Source organism: Trachypithecus francoisi, unplaced genomic scaffold (genome assembly GCF_009764315.1).
Source record: "Trachypithecus francoisi isolate TF-2019V2 unplaced genomic scaffold, Tfra_2.0 Contig01603, whole genome shotgun sequence".
In the NCBI taxonomy this organism is placed as follows: domain Eukaryota; kingdom Metazoa; phylum Chordata; class Mammalia; order Primates; family Cercopithecidae; genus Trachypithecus; species Trachypithecus francoisi.
In genome coordinates, this window is record NW_022681445.1 from 903,048 (window position 1) to 919,821 (window position 16,774).

A 16,774-nucleotide genomic window follows, 5' to 3' on the forward strand; every position below is an offset into this window, starting at 1 on the left:
AAGGGAACAAAACTGGATGAAGAATGAGTTTGACAAACTGACAGAAGTAGGCTTCAGAAGGTGGGTAATAACAAACTCCTCTGAGCTAAAGGAGCATGATCTAACCCAATGCAAGAAAGCTAAGAACCTTGAAAAAAGGTTAGACGAATTGTTAACTGGAATAACCAGTTTAGAGAAGTACATAAATGACTTGATGGAGCTGAAAAACATAGCACGAGAACTTCATGAACCATACACAAATATCAATAGCGAAATCAATCAAGCAGAAAAGAGGATATCAGAGATTGAAGATCAACATAATGAAATAAAGGGTGAAGACAAGATTAGAGAAAAAATAATGGAAAGGAACGAACAAAGCCTCCAAGGAATAAGGGACTATGTGGAAAGACCAAATCTACATTTGATTAGTGTACCTGAAAGTGACAGGGAGAAAGACACCAAGTTGGAAAACAGTCTTCAGGGTATGATCCAGGAGAACTTCCACAACCTAGCAAGACAGGCCAACATTCAAATTCAGGAAATACAAAGAACACCACAAAGATACTCCTCAAGAAGAGCAACCCCAAGACACATAAATGTCAGATTCACCAAGGTTGAAATGAAGGAAAAAATGTTAAGGGCAGCCAGAGAGGAAGGTTGGGTTACCCACAAAAGGATGCCCATCAGACTAAGAGTGCATCTCTCTGCAGAAACCCTACAAGCCAGAACAGTGGAGGCCAATATTCAACATTATTAAAGAAAAAAATTTTCAACCTAGAATTTCATATCCAGCCAAACTAAGCATCATAAGCGAAGAAGAAATAAAATCCTTATAGACAAGCAAAGACTGAGAGATTGTATCACCACCATGGCTGCCTTACAAGAGCCCCTGAAGGAAGCACTAAATATGGAAAGGAAAAACTGGTACCAGCCACTGCAAAAACATACCAAATTGTAAAGACTACTGACACTATATAGAAACTGCATCAACTAAGAGGCTAAATGACCAGCTAGCATTGTAATGACATAACACATTCACACATAACAATACTAACCTGAAATGTAAAGAGGCTACATGGCCCAAATAAAAGACACAGACTGGCAAATTGGATAATGAATCAAGAACCATCGGTGTACCGTATTCAGGAGACCCATCTCATGTGCAAAGACACACACAGGCTCAAAATAAAAGGATGGAGGAATATTTACCAAGCTAATGAAAAGCAAAAAGAAAGCAGAGTTACAATCCTAGTCTCTGATAAAACAGGCTTTAAACCAACAAAGATCAAAAAAGACAAAGAAGGGCATTACATAATGGTGAAGGGATGAATTCAACAGGAAGAGCTAACTATCCTAAATAAATATGCACCCAATAAGGAGCACCCGGATTCATACAGCAAGTTCTAAGAAACCTACAAAGAGACTTAGATTCCCACACAATAATAATGGGAGACTTAAACACCCCACTGTCAATATTACATCAACGAAACAGAAAATTAACAAGGATATTCAGGACTTGAACTCAGCAATGGACTAAGCAGACCTAACAGACATCTACACAACTCTCCACCCCAAATCAACAGAAAATACATTCTTCTCAGCACCACATCGGAATTATTCTAAAATTAACCACATAATTGGAAGTAAAACACTCCTCAGCAAATGCAGAAGAATAGAAATCCTAACAGTCTCTCAGACCACAGTGCAATCAAATTAGAACTCAGGATTAAGAAACTCACTTAAAACCACACAACTCCACGGAAACTGAACAACCTGCTCCTGAATGACCACCAGGTAAAAAACGAAATTAAGGCAGAAATAAAGAAGGTCTTTGAAACCAATGAGAACAAAGACACAATGTACCAGAATCTCTGGGACACACCTCAAGCAGTGTTTAGAGGGAAATTTATAGCACTAAATGCCCATAGGAGAAAGCATGAAAGATCTAAAATCGAAACCCTAACGTCACAATTAAAAGAACTAGAGAAGAAAGAGGAAACAAATGCAAAAGTTAGCAGAAGACAAGAAATAACTAAGATCAGAGCAAAACTAAAGGAAACAGAGACACGAAAAACCCTTCAATAAAACCAGTGAATACAGGAGCTGGCTTTTTGAAAAGGTTAACAAAATAGATAGACCACTAGACAGACTAATAAAGAAGAAAAGAGAGAAAAATCAAATAGACACAATAGAAAATGATAAAGGGGATATCACCACTGATCCCACAGAAATACAAACTACCATCAGAGAATACTATAACACCTCTATGCAAATAAACTAGAAAATCTAGAAGAAATGGATAAATTCCTGGACACATACACCCTCCTAAGACTAAACCAGGAAGACGTCGAATCCCTGAATAGATCAATAACAAGTTCTGAAATGGAGGCAGCAATTAATAGCTTTCCAATCAAAAAAAGCCCAGGACCAGATGAATTCACAACCGAATTCTACCTGAGGTACAAAGAGGAGCTGGTACCATTCCTTCTGAAACTATTCCAATCAATAGAAAAAGAGGGAATCCTCCCTAATTCATTTTATGAGGCCAACATCATCCTGATACCAAAACCTGGCAGAGACACAACAACAATAAAAAAATTTCAGGCCAATATCCCTGATGAACATCGATGCAAACATCCTCAATAAAATACTGGCAAACTGAATCCAGCAGCACATCAAAAAGATTATCCACCATGATCAAGCTGGCTTCATCCCTGGGATGCAAGGCTGGTTCAACATATACAAATCAATAAATGTAACCCATCACATAAACAGAACCAATGACAGAAAACACATGATTATCTCAAGAGATGCAGAAAAGGTCTTCAATGAAATTAAACATCCCTTCATGCTAAAAACTCTCAATAAATTACGTACTGATGGAATGTATCTCAAAATAATAAGAGCTATTTATGACAAATCCACAGCTAATATCATACTGAATGGGCAAAAACCGGAAGCATTCCCTTTGAAAAGCGGCACAAGACAAGGATGCCTTCTCTCACCACTCCTATTCAACATAGTCTTGGAAGTTCTGGCCAGGGCAATCAGGTAAGAGAAAGAAATAAAGGGTATTCAGATAGGAAGAGAGGAAGTCAAATTGTCTCTGTTTGCAGATGACATGATTGTATATTTAGAAAACCCCGTCATCTCAGCCCAAAATCTCCTTAAACTGAAAAACAACTTCAGCAAAGTCTCAGGATACAAAATCAATGTACAAAATCACAAGCATTCCTATACACCAATAAAAGACAAACAGAGAGCCAAATTATGAGTGAATTCTCATTAACAATTGCTGTAAAGAGAATAAAATACCTAGGAATCCAAATTACAAGGGATGTGGAGGTCCTCTTCAAGGAGAACTACAAATCACTACTCAAGGAAATAAGAGAGGATAAAACAAATGGAAAAACATTCCGTGCTCATGGACAGGAAGAATCAATATCATGAAAATGGCCATACTGCCCAAAGTAATTTACAGATTCAATGCTATCCCCATCAAACTACCATTGACTTTCTTCACAGAATTAGAAAAAACTACTTTAAATTTCATATGGAACCAAAAACGAGTCCACATAGTGAAGACAATCCTAAGCAAAAAGACAAAGCTGGAGGCATCATGCTGCCTGACTTCAAACTATACTACAAGGCTACAGAAAACAAAACAGCATGGTACTGGTATTAACACAGATATATTGACCAATGGAAAAGAACAGAGGCCTCAGAAATAATGCTGCACATCTACAACCATCTGATCTTTGACAAACCTGACAAAAACAAGCAATGGGGAAAGGATTCCCTCTTTAATAAATGGTGTTGAGAAAACTGGCTAGCCATATGCAGAAAACTGAAACTAGATGCCTTCCTTACACCTTGTACAAAAATGAACTCAAGATGGATTAAAGACTTAAACATGAGACCTAAAACCATAAAAACCCTAGAAGAAAACCTAGGTAATACCACTGGACATAAAAACCCTAGTAAAACCTAGCACACAGGCATGGGCAAAGACTTCATGACCAAAACACCAAAAGGAATGGCAACAAAAGCCAAAATTGACAAATGGGATCTAATTAAACTAAAGAGCTTCTGCACAGCAAAAGAAACGACCATCAGAGTGAACAGGCAATCTACAGAATGGGAGAAAATTTTTAAAGTCTATCTATCTGACAAATAACTAATTTCCAGAATCTACAAGGAACTTAAACAAATTTTCAAGAAAAAAACAAACAACCCCATCAAAAAGTGGGCGAAGGATATGAACAGACACTTCTCAAAAGAAGACATTTATGTGGCCAACAAAGATACGAAAAAAAGCTCATCATCACTGATCATTAGAGAAATGCAGATCAAAACCACAATGAGATACCATCTCGCACAAGTTAGAATGGCAACCATTAAAAAGTCAGGAAACAACAGATGCTGCAGAGGATGTGGAGAAACAGGAACGCTTTTATACTGTTGGTGGGAGCATAAATTAGTTCAACTATTGTGGAAGACAGTGTGGCTATTCCTCAAGGATCTAGAACCAGAAATACCATTTGATCCAGCAATCCCATTACTGGGCATATTCCCAAAGGATTATAAATCATTCTACTATAAAGACACATGCACATGTATGTTTACTGCAGCACTGTTCACAATAGCAAAGACTTGGAACCAACCCAAATGCCCTTCGATGATAGACTGGATAAAGAAAATATGGCACATATACACCATGGAATACTCTGCAGTCATAAAAAAGGATGAGTTCATGTCCTTTGCAGGGACATAGATGAAGCTGCAAACCATCATTCTCAGCAAAGTAACACAGGAACAGAAAACCAAACACCGCATGTTCTCACTCATCAGTGGGAGTTTAACAATGAGAACACATGAACACAGGGAGGGGAGCATCATGCACTGGGCCTGTTGTGGGGTGGGGGGCTAGGGGAGGGATGGCATTAGGAGAAATACCTAATGTAGATGATGGGTTGATGGGTGCAGCAAACCACTATGGCACGTGTATACCTATGTAACAAACCTGCATGTTCCGCACATGTATCCCAGAATTAAAGTATAATAAAAAAGAGTACATAATGTATTACTCAATGTATATGAAATGCAAGGAATTAGAAACTAATCTATAGTGACAAAGAGTATATCAGTGTTTTTGGAGGGACCTGAGGTGAGGAAGAGGCAAAAGGGAGGCATTAGAAAAAGTTTGGATGTAATGTACCTGTTTATTGTTTTTATTATGGTGATGGTTTTATTGGTATATATACATGACAAAACTCATTAAGTTGTTGGACTTAAATATGTGCTGTTTAATGTAGCAAAATAAAGCTGTTTAAAAAAAATGTCACGTCCCACAAAGAAAATGTCAGGTTCATGGGACCAAATGAAATGCCCATCAACGACAGACTGGATAAAGAAAATGTGGCACATATACACCATGGAATACTAAGCAGCCATAAAAAGGAATGAGATCATGTCCCTTGCAGGGACATGGATAAAGCTGGAAGCCATCATTCTCAGCAAACTAACACAGGAACGGAAAACCAAACACCACACATTCTCACTCATAAGTGGGAGTTAAACACTGAGAACACATGGACACAGGGAGGGGAACATCACACACCAGGGCCTGCTGTTGGTGGGGGTGAGGGGAGGAACCCAGAGGACGGGTCAATAGGTGCAGCAAACTGCTATAGCACAAGTAGACCTATATAACAGAGTGGCACATTCTGCACATGTATCCTGTTTTTGGTTTTGTTTTTAGAAGAAATTTAAAAAAAAAAAAATCAGGTTCAAATTGTTTCATTGGTGAATTTTATCAAATACTTTTTAAAATTTTAAAAATGTTTACAAACTTTTTCAGGAAATACTGGAGGAGGGAACACATTTTCCAAAGCCTTCTGAGGCTAGTATCACTCTAATATAAAAACTAGACAGGCATCATAAAAAAAACCTACAGACAAGTATCCCTCACTAATGTAGATACAAAAAATATTCTTTAAAACAATTAACAAATCAAATACAGCAACATAGAAAAAGGATTATACACCATAAAAAACTGAAATTAAAAGAATGCAAGGGTAATTTGACATAAAAAATTAAGTCAATATAATATCATATAGTAAAGGACAAAAACACATACTCATCTGAAAAGATACAAGGATTTAACAAAATACAACACTCAGTCATGTTAAAAACACACAAAAATCAAAGAATAGAAGGGAATTTACTGTTCTTCCTAAGATCAGGAACAAGACAAGGATGTCTACTTTTGCCACTTCTATTCAACATTGTACTGGAAGTTTTAGCAGAGCAATTGGGGAAGCAAAAGAAATACAATTTATGTCTACTTGCAGATATCATGATTTTGTATATAAAAACCTATTAGACCTATTAGAACTAATGAAAAAATTCAGCAATGTTTCAGGATACAAGATGAATATACAAAAATCAATTGTATTCCTATATACTAACAAAAAATAATTTGAAAATGAAATAAGAAAATGATTTCATTTTAATAGCATCAAGAAGAATAAAATACTCAGGAGTAACTTTAACAAAAGAAGTGCAAGACTTGTACACTGAAAAATATAAGCAATAAATAAATTAGTATCTAATTAAGTAGAAAGACATCCCATTTTCATAAATCAAAAGATTAAATATTGTTAAGACGGCAATAATCCCCAAATGTATCTAAAGATTTAATATAGTCCATATCAAAATTCCAACAGGCTTTCCTACAGTAACTGAAATTGTAATTTGAAAATTTACACAGAAATGCAAATGATTTAGAACACCACAAAAGTACTGAAAAATAATAAAGCTAGAGAATACATACTACCCAATTTCAAACACTCATAAAGCCAGAGTAATCCAGACAATATGGCATTGGCCCAAGGATAGACGTGTAGATCAGTGGAAAAGGATTTAAAAACCAGAAATAAATCCTTCCATTTATGATCAACTGATTTTTTGACAAAACAGCTGAGACATATCAACAGGAAAAGAATAGTCTCTTCAACAAAATAATAATAGCAAAAGAAGAGGAGGAGGAAGAGGAAGAAGGAGGAGGAGGAGGAGGAAGAACTTTGGCTCTTAACCAACTACATACATTTAAAAAGTAATGAAATAGATAACAGACCTAAACGTAAAAGCTGCAACTATAAAACTTCTGGAAGAAAACATAGGAGAAAATATTCATGACCTTGGTTTAGGCAGTGTTTGTGATATGATCTCAATGCACTATTTATAAAAGAACGAATTGACAAATTAGACTTCATCAAAATAAAAACCTTTTGTACTTTAAAAGGTACTATTTAGAGAATGGCAAGACTCATCATCGATTGGGAGAAAATATTTTCAAGTCATATCTATGATAAAGAATCTTTATCCAGAATAAAGAAGAACACTTCAAATTCAATAAAAATATCAACAGCCCACTTGAAATGATCAAAATATTTGAACTGACATTTCACAAAAAAGTACAACCACTCTGGAAGACAGCTTAGGAGTTGCTTGGGAGTTTCTCACAAAACTAAATATTCTCTTAACACATGATTCAGCAACTGCCCTCCTTGGAATATACCCAAATGAGGGGAAAACGTATGTCCACACAAAAGCCTGCACACAAATGTTTACAGCTTTATTCATAATTGCCAAAACTTGGAAACAACCAAGATATCCTTCAATTGGTGAATGAATAAACAAACTGTGGTAGATCCATACAATGGAATATTAATCAATGATTTCACAAATGAGCTTTGAAGCCACAAAAAGGCATGGAGGAAATGTAAATACATGTTGCTAAGTGAAAGAAGTCAGTCTGAAAAGGCCACATACTGTATTATTTCAACTACATGAAATTCTGGAAAAGGAAAAATTATAGAGACAGTAAAAAGATCCGTCTTTTCCAGACAACTGAATGAGGAGGGAGGGATGACTAGGTGGAGTATGGGGGAATTATAGAGCAGAAAATCTATTCGGTATGAAACCGTAACGGGACACGTGTCATTATATATTTCTCAAAACTGATAGAATGTACAGCACAAAGAGTGAACTGTAACATAAACTATGGATTTTAGTAAATAATAATGCATCACTACTGGCTCATCCATTGTGACAAAAATACCATACTAATGTAAGACGATAATAACAAGGAAAACTGTTGAGAAAAGGTGAGTGGATGTGTGGGAACTCTGTTCTTTCCATTCATGTCTTTTGTGAACCTAAAGCTGCTCAAAGAAATAAACTCTAATCTATCTATCTATCTATCTATCTATCTATCTACACACACACATATAAATATACATATATATATTTATTTATCTAAACTATTATGTAACCCTTGAGAAGTCTCAACAGATATGGTTTCCTATTTATAATTGTGGCCAGCACTTAAAAAGTCAAGTTAGAGAGGTTGTCCAAGGAATAAATAAAAGGTAGATTCCTTTCTTCCTATTCTCAGGATCATTCTGCTGCGTTCATTCATTCACTCTGCTGTACTAAATCATACTGAACTTTTAATGTCTAATTCATCTAATGTTTTAATACCCTCATGGATCTCATTATTCTTATAATACAATGACTCTCTGCCATATATTTTAGGCCTTAATCATGCTATCTTGTTGCTTGAAGTGCAACATTATCTTCTCAACTATTGCTTCTTATCCTTAGGGGCACAGAACATGAACCCTTCTCCCGTGTTCATCACAGACCCCAATATCGTGCAGAATATAAAGTAGGTTTAAAAATATTGCTTCATTTTCATGCTTAGAACAAATGTATTATACTTTAAGAATGCCTATATAGTATGGATTTACTATTGATTTGCAAGTTAGAGAATTTGAGGTAGAAATGCTTCTTCATAAAAGTGTCCTTTAAAAACATAAAAGATATATGATTCATCATTTTTCAAAGTTATATAAACCCCCAAAGCTTCTATCATCTTCAGCTCGGGCCACGAAACTCATCACAGCTTGACACACAGAAGCACCACTAAGATAGCTCTTCATCTTTGTTTCTTCTGCTCTTCTGCTCGACCTCTCCGAGGATGGATGAGGTACAGAGAAGAAAGGAGAAGGTGTGTGAGCCTGGGGAATAACACAGAAAGGAAGGAAATCGTACATTAAGTGACAATAGGCCTGGACATTGGGAGAGATGACTCAGGATATCTTTGAAGTGGGCGCACCAAGGGGCACTTCTATGTGATGAGCATAAGCAAAGGATGCACAACCTGGACAAGGAGGTGGAAGGACTACGTTGGCAGAAAAGGAAGAGATTTGAAAACGTTAATTTGCGGTCTGGTTATACAAAACATTGCTATAGTTACAAAGTCAAAATTATAAAGTAAGAAATCTTCTGAAAAGTTCAGCTTCTATCTCTATCCCTTTACCTTATTCCATACCTTCAACATAGTAGGGCTTTTAGTTTAAAATAGCATCTGGCTAGCAGCCTCTGCTGAAACTTCTCTTAACCTGCAGTGAAAATAGCTTTGATGATATGAAAAAAGACAACTCAAAGCACTGAAAACTAGCCTTAAAGTCAGTCTGTTTTCAGAATGTGAGAGGAATTTCAACGAAAACAAGGCTGATGGAAAGAGATCTAAAAACATTGTTGCTGGTCCACCGTGCTAAGCTTCCTTACAAGTCCGTTGGAAGACTCTGTTCCTCTCAATCCTTTATTCAGGAACTCAGACATACTAACCAGAGAGTTGGGCATTTATCCTTCTACTTGATGGGGCATCATTCTACCCCCACCACTTCCACCAATTTGAGATTGAAATTTTCAGAAAGCCATAGGACTAAACGTGGATAGGAACCTTTCTGCAGTATACCGACTTCTAAAATGTAAGCTACTCACATATAAAACACCACAGGTAGAAATAGATAAATTAAAGGTCCAAAGGCAGTGCACAAAGAGACTTGTAGTATTTTTTAAATTATCTCTTAATTCCTCCAAAAAATGAGGATAAGAGACTATTTCAGATTAGTTCAATAATCCTGTGTTACAAAATAGTATGATAATTGCAGAGAATTGGTTTGTAAACATCAGCCAGTCTTCCAGCTATTGTTAGGAGAAAGGGATTAGATAAAGACTGAGGCCAAAGGCACTCACATATCTTACCAATCACAAACATCAGTTAGGATATTTCTTGAGTTGTGTGGAGACAAGCAAAACAGAAAAACACAAGAGTATGGCATCTATTAAAAACAGAGAAAGGCACAGCATCTGAAAAACTCAGGAAGGGCAAAGCTCAAATCTTTAAAAGACCAGAAGACATCTTAATGAAATAAGAGCACAGGCAAAAAGAAACGATAGTAGGACTCTATATAAAGGAAAATGATTTAAAAAGATTACACTGAAATTAAAAACAATACAGAATGAAATCCCACTGGAGGCAGTAAAGAGCAAATTCACTCTGAATAGTATCAAATTAGTGGAGTGGAAGTCACATTTGGGAAATTCTTACAGAAGGCAGAGAAAAAAGAATAAAAATTTAGACTAGTTTACAATATATAGAATAGAGTATGAGGAGTTAAATTTCAGAATGAAAGTCTTTTTCGGGAAAACAGGTAACTAGAATACAAGCAATAATCAAATTCATGATTAAGAAAATATCACTAAGAGTCAAATTGCACAAAGCTAATTGAAAGGGCTCATGATACCCCAGGCAAAAATGATTAAAAGAATCTCAACTTTAGACACATGCTGACAACATTTTAAAATATTAGGAAAAATAGGTTTATAAGTACCTATGTTAGATAGCAGAGATTAACTACAAAAATGATACAATTTAGGCTGGGCTCATATTTTCCCACTATACCTAATACAATGCCTGGTACTTAGCCAAAACTCAATACATATTCATTGAATAAATGAATAAAATAATGAATGAATGTGTAATGGCAACAGAAAACAAGAGTGAGAAAATAAAAGATCTATGCTATTCTAAAAACAACAACAAAAAAATTTTTGAAGAATGAACCAGTTTCCTAAGAAATTATCGAAATAAACTCATCACATAGGGGAATGTTTTGGTACAGGAACCCTGGTAGACTTCACCACGGGACTATGAGTTATAAAAAGTTAATAACCACTGTTAAGGACACAGAAGGCACTGCAGAAGAGAAACATATTTACTTTACATATTGTCAGTTTACATTCATGGCTACTAGGGAAGAGGGAACTTTAGGAGAATTGGAGAACATGATTAATTCCAAACTAAAATAGAACTCCCGTACTAAGAAGGTAACTATAAATTATTTGAAAATTTCAGAAAGCAATTCTAAAGAAAGGAGTTCACTAAAATATGTGTATATACCCCATATTCCTGCTCTCTTAGGAAATGTTTCCTTTTCTCTTGGAGATATTGGATTTTGAGCATGTTTTTCCAGTACATATTATGGAATGAGTAGAAGGATGATTACAAAGGTACTATCAGGAATACTTAGACTAGAAGAGACTGAGGAACTTTTAAGTCCTTACATGGCTTGTAAGAACTTGTACAGCTCCTTTGCTGGCTGTTCACAAGAGGCAAATAAAAATAGCATCACAAGCCTAGAAAGACTTAGTTTGGGAACAAGTAGGTACACGGGACTGACACTATCATGGAAGTCACAAGTATACATTTATTGCAAGAGACATGAGGACATTCTCTACCTCTGCCACCCAGACCTAAGAAAACATGTGGTCTGTTAAAGGTATTGGTCACTCAAGCATAATCACATCTTAAAACTGCACACTCTTATAGGCATAACCTGTTTTTATGCATCATCTATTGCCACACTAATGCTACATAACAACCATCTCAAGACTCATATGTACATCAAAACATCTTGTTATATACCTTAACTCTATACAATAAAAATAAATAAATTAAAAACAGTACAATGGCTTTGAAAGAAACCATTGATAATTTTTCGTGAATCTATGCGTTGACTGGGTGGTTCTGCTGATCTGATCCAGGCTCAACTGAGCTTTGTGTCTTTGGTCAGCTGACAAGTTTGCTACTGTTCCATTAAACGAATTAAGTCATATGCCAAGCCCAAAGTCAGTGTGGATATGCACTACCAAAAGGTAAAACTATAGAAAAGTGTGAAATGGGGCCACGATAATCCTACTATATTATGGAAATGGACAGACGTATTCCTATAGTAAGATCTCCTCCAGAGTTCATTGACAGTAAACTAAAAGCAATTAAACTCGATTATAGCCCATGTGAACAAATACCCAATGTCTAGATATAAGGCTAAAAGGAAGCACAAGAGAATGTTATTATGGTTTTTAGGGGCTGACTTTAATTCTTTCAATATTTTCTTGAGGGTTTTCAAACTTTCTTTCTAGATAAAATATATTTTACAATAATAAATTTATTTTCTCAGGTGTATCTATCTTGATGTGACAAGTGTCATTAACTCTATCCTTTTTTTAATCACACAGCTTCTTTTCCCTCAGTACTCCTTATTACTGCCAAATGTTCCAAACACACAGACACACACACATGCCCACATATATATACACACTCCCCTTTCACAACAATGCCCCTAAAACAGCTATATTTTTCCTAAGGGTAAGCTCAACTTATGGAATAGTTAGAGAAGTGGTTCTCAACCTTGCTTGCTTATTGGAATCACTTGGACATTTGAAAAAGAACTGATTACTGGGCCTCACCCACAGGGCTTCTGATATAGTGTTCTGAAATGTGGAGTGCACATCAGAATTTTATAAGGCCAACCCCACCCCAAATTCGAACATGCAGATTAAGTGAAGAACCGCTGATGTAGTGTTTGCCACCACTCCTTGTTATCTGATATTACTATAATCATGCATTCTTAATTGACAATTTGTTCATCTGCTAAAACTGGTGGGGGTGATGGTTGGTGGAGAGAGAGAACACAGAGACGAATTTTTTTACAAAAGTAGTATGAAATGTTTTCATAAGGTATTTTAAAAAGAGAGTCTTTAAAAAATATTCTATTATTATAATGACTTATGCTAGAAAATGATGACAATGGAATCAATGAAGTGAATGCAAATCTACCCTTATAGTTAGCTTTCTCAGCCAAACATAACCACAAGAATAAGAAAACTTTTGAGAAGTTAAGAGATACATGAAAAGGTATGAATTAAAAGTTTTATAAATCGAAGATTTTATTGAAGACAAGACCTACAACGGAGAGTAGATTATCAACATCTTGAAGACAGACAGACAATGTATTCATCATATAATAGATCAGTGAGTTGCTTTTAGCTGCGTAAGATTTAGTGAGATATCAACTGGACATAAGGTAAATGACTCATTCCATAGCTTGCAAATACTCAGAATTCCATGAGTATCTAGGAAATGTTTTCAAATAACTAAAGAATATTTTGTTCTCACTCATAAGTGGGAGTTGAACAATGAGAACGTATGGAAACAGGGAAGGCCTGTCGGGGGGTGGGGGGGCAAAGGGAGGGATAGCATTAGGAGAAATATCTAATGTAGATGATGGGTTGATGGGTGCAGCAAACCATCATGGCACATGTATACCTATGTAACAAACCTGCATGTTCTGCACATGTAACTCAGAACTTAGAGTATAAAAAAATAATATTTTGTATCAACATTCTAAAATATTTATCTTTTAAAACTAAAGACCAAAGGAGGACATTTAGAAGAAATTAGTTAGGGTCATATCATGCTGGTATAGGATTCAGGTTAGTTGATCTACCATCATCAAAGGTATTCTAAACTAGGGTAACCGTATAGCTGGCTTTCCTAGGACTGTCCCTGTTTATACCTGTTGTAAATCAATCAATGCCTGTTACTTACATTTAGTTCTGCATTTCATTTTCAAAAGTGTTAGTTCAGTTTGAACTAACTAGAATTCATATTTAAATAATATATTAAAACGTCTACAAATGTAATTTAATTTCACACAATTTGCAGCAGGATCTTAGGTTTGGTTATAAATCCCACTGGCTAGATTTGTAGTCTTAGTTATAAGCCAATATGTTAGATTACACACACCAGCGGATATTTGGAATGTCTCTTTAGCTTTTCAAAGAGCATTTATATCTAGCATCTAATTTTGCCTTTGTTAACGTCACAAGAATCATATGACATTGTGGTGTAGATGTTTAGGTTTTCATGGGACTTTCTTTTACTTCACAGGGACAAATCTGTAAAGCACGGTCTCGATAATTTGGTTATTTTCTTCCAGAAACCAGAAAGCAGTATTGTCTATGTCAAACATTAACCTATTCGGCCATAGGGTAGGTTACTCTGATTTAGATGGTACCTTCTTCCTCCTCGCTGTACCATTTGGAAAGCTGCTACCAGGTGGAAAATTGCTCTGTTTAGAGCAATTAAGACATTTCATGCATGCCGATTTAAAAGGTAGAAGCTTTAGAGCACATACGTCTGCCAGTTATTATCTATAGAATGTCTTAAGGACTATTTCAGAGAGAAGGGAAGCCCAGCAGCTGTTTCTGAGCTTCCTGCTAAGATTTCATCTGAGACTGCAATTTTATCTGTTTATAGGTTTGGTTTTCTTGTAGGCTTTTATTGAGAGAAATATTTGAAAACAAGAAATATCATCCAAACTGTTCATTTCACAGGTAAGAAAATGAATTCAGAAAGCTTGCATGCCTTTCAAAGAGTAATTAAATATTGTTTTTCAGGTTTCAGCCCACAGCAAACCCACTAGAAAAACAATTCGTCCGCACGCCAAATGTTAAATGTTGTCCTTAGTTAACTTATTCTGAAATGTTTTCTGGGCAGTACTTTCTCAAACTTTGATTATCAAATAATCATCTGTCCACCTGAACTGGGATGATTGTATCATAAGAGAGAGATGCCACTTTCGCCTACCTGGCTCCAGTTATGCAAAACAGCATTTCCTTTAATTCTGTTTATCTTTGTGGGAAGGACAGAGGTCAACCAAATGCAGTATCTTCCTTTTATTTCCCATTTTCTTATTTCCTTCACTTGGGAAAAATCTGTAAGGAAACATGGCCCTGTGTAGTGTCTTTGGCTATTTTGACTTCCAGTAGGAGAAAGTGTTATGAGTTACCATGACAACCACATTTTCCCAGAGCTCCCTGCTGCAACTCATTTGCACTAAAAAGGAACAAATCATTATTATTCAATGAAGGCTCTGATCAAGCTCTTTTCTTTTTAGTCATTTTCAATACTCCTTGAAACCTTCTTTCTACAAAGTGAAATGGCTCTCTAGGGAGAATACATTGAGTTTTTCTAAGAGAATGTCACCTTTACCACCTGTTTACTAAGCAAGCATAGTGCATGAGTACAGTCCATCTGTGGGCACTTGTCAGAGATTTCTACCATGAGTAGACTTTGATTTAACTAAAAGTTCAAAAGATGTTTCTAATATTTCTTAACTTACCATTTCTTCAAATTCTCATTTCTCCATATGTATTGAAAGAGGATTAGCATCATCAAATTTTTTTCATTCAAAATTAACATAAAACTTTTCAAAGTGGCTTACACAATAAGAACTTTTAAACTTCATGATATCAATAAGATCAGAGATGGAGTAAGTTTCAGATGGGGCCTGATCTAAAAAACATTCAATTACTTTACTTTTTTTCTGCCTTCTGCATCTACATCCTCCTAAAGTTAGTTTTCCTTATCCACACACAATGTCAGCCTAAAGCTTCTAGGAACTCCATGCTTTCTTATGTGTGTCTGGCATAAAATAAATATATCTCATGTAGCTTCCAGAAAAATCTCTCCTCATCCTTTTTGTCCTGAATTAGCTCCTGTGCCCTAATCCTGGATCAAGTATTGTGACCAGAACGATAGAATATGCTGACTGATTTGAGTGCCAACCCTTGGAGTACTGGTGTGGTGAGGGGGTGCAGGTGGAAGGATGGGGAGGTTTCCCATGAAGCACATGGAGGAGAGGAATAGATATCTAAATAAATTGGGCAATTTTTACCAATATGAACAAGTTGGCACTCAGTGTCTCAGAATAGCAAATATTCACTACAACCACAGACCAAATATTCTAGAGTATTCTAGACTTCCTAAGCCCTTCCACAACAACACAGTCTCTCTCTCTCTTTCTCTATCTCACACATACACACAAACACAACGACTTCACTAAATCATGAGTCAAACTGTTGCCTTGGATTTTTATACCTATGATATTAATAAAATAAATCTTCTGAGAGAAGACTGAAATGCCTGTTACGATCATTGATATAGAAGATTAGAATCTTCTATATCAGAGGCTGGCAAACTACAATATTTTAGGCTTCATGGGCCATACAGTTTCTGTCCCAACTACTCAACACCAACATTGTAGCAAAAAGCTGGCCATAGACAAGAAGTGATCAAATGGGCATGGCTGTGTTCCAATACAACTTATTTACAGGACCAGGTACAGGATGGGATTGGCCCATGGGCCCATTAGACCCCAGGTTGCTGATCCTTGCTCTGTATAATAAACTAAACTGAAGTGAAAAGAACTTGTACATTTATTTTTAACTGGTAGTGAAAACTCTTAACTCATCTTGTTTTGCTCTTTTTTTATGCTACCAGGAAGCTCAGAGCTAAATTTACTGTTCCCCTTAATAAGTACTGCTTCTCATTTTCTTCGGTATATGAATATCTTTCTTTCTATATGGTCTCATAGCCCTGCTTTTATACTGTAAAACTTTCTTAACTCTGTGTCCTTTTTATATTGTGAAGTATTCATGTTTGACGATGAAGGGCAAATTGTATTTACAACTTTCAGTGCTCTTTCTCTCTCTCTCTCTCCACCACACACACACACAGGCACGCACCTCTTCC

General features: G+C 36.0%; 1 long non-coding RNA gene across 6 annotated transcripts in view; it reads right to left on the reverse strand.

The window, feature by feature from the left end:
- The window catches only part of LOC117074144, a 1,124,950-nt gene that overhangs the window by 629,320 nt on the left and 478,856 nt on the right, over nt 1-16,774 (reverse strand). Inside the window, exon 3 of one of the 6 annotated variants that reach the window (XR_004433523.1) lies at nt 10,099-10,175. The exons of the other annotated variants lie outside the window; for them this stretch is intronic. This is a non-coding gene — a long non-coding RNA (uncharacterized LOC117074144). The remainder of the gene's footprint in view (nt 1-10,098; nt 10,176-16,774) is intronic. 6 annotated transcript variants of the gene reach the window in all.